Consider the following 1,062-nt stretch of genomic DNA (forward strand, 5'->3'; position numbering starts at 1 on the left):
GGCTGCTCAGCTCAGGCTGGACTCGAACTGCTGTTGCTCAGAGCTCAAACTCTTGAGCGAGCTCTTAACCAACTGAGCCACTCGGCCGGCCCTCCACTCATTAAACTTTAACTGGAAGACTTTCAATAGAAAACAATCCCTATAAGGTACACACACTTTTATTTTTCTTAAAAATGTTAACAGCTTGATTCATCACAATGAGAGTTTTTCCATATTATTTGGCTATATAGATTCTGAAAGACTGTAAGTATTAAAAACCACAAGAATAAATTATTGAGCATTTACTATGTCCCAGCTGCTAGGTTAAATAGTTTTCATGACTTATGTCATTTAAATCCTCACAACAACCCTGTGAAATAATTAGTATTATTATTATTTCCATTTTGTACATGAAGAAACTAAGGCACAGAAAATTTCAGTGAGTTGCCGAGATCACAGAGCTAGTAACTGACAGAACAGTTTTTCTGATTTAATAATCAACATTTTTAACTACTGCCACACTACAGACTGATATGCCATTATTAGTTAGCTAATGATATTCAATTAATAGCAATAATATGTATCATTTATTAAGAATTTACTATGTAGCAGGCATTATTTTAAGCACTTTACATCTATTATTTTACTTAATTATCACAACTAACTGATGACACAGAGACTATAATACCCATTTGAGAGATGAGGCAAGTGAAAAATCAGAGACACTAAGTAATTTACTTAGTTTTAGAATTAAGGAGTTCTTGAGTGGTATTAAAAACGAGATCAGTTTCTTCCTAAGGCTAGTGTTTTTAAGCACTTTTATTCATTGCCTCATGTTCTAGTATTTTGATTGACTTATGCAATTTCTAATGGTGCATAATGTATTATATAAAACTTCCTTATGGGAATTAAAAAATGTAAATAAACCAGTATCTGAGGAGATGGGTCGAAAGTATGGCTATCATTATTATAACCATCACTAGATCCCACCTCATAGGAAGTCTAGGCATGTCAGACTCCAGCTGATGGTGCTATGATATAATTATTGTAGGAGCAACTCTGTGAAAACTCAAGTCCAGTCTT

The sequence above is a fragment of the Hipposideros armiger genome, unplaced genomic scaffold, assembly GCF_001890085.2.
Source record: "Hipposideros armiger isolate ML-2016 unplaced genomic scaffold, ASM189008v1 scaffold_56, whole genome shotgun sequence".
Lineage (NCBI taxonomy): Eukaryota > Metazoa > Chordata > Mammalia > Chiroptera > Hipposideridae > Hipposideros > Hipposideros armiger.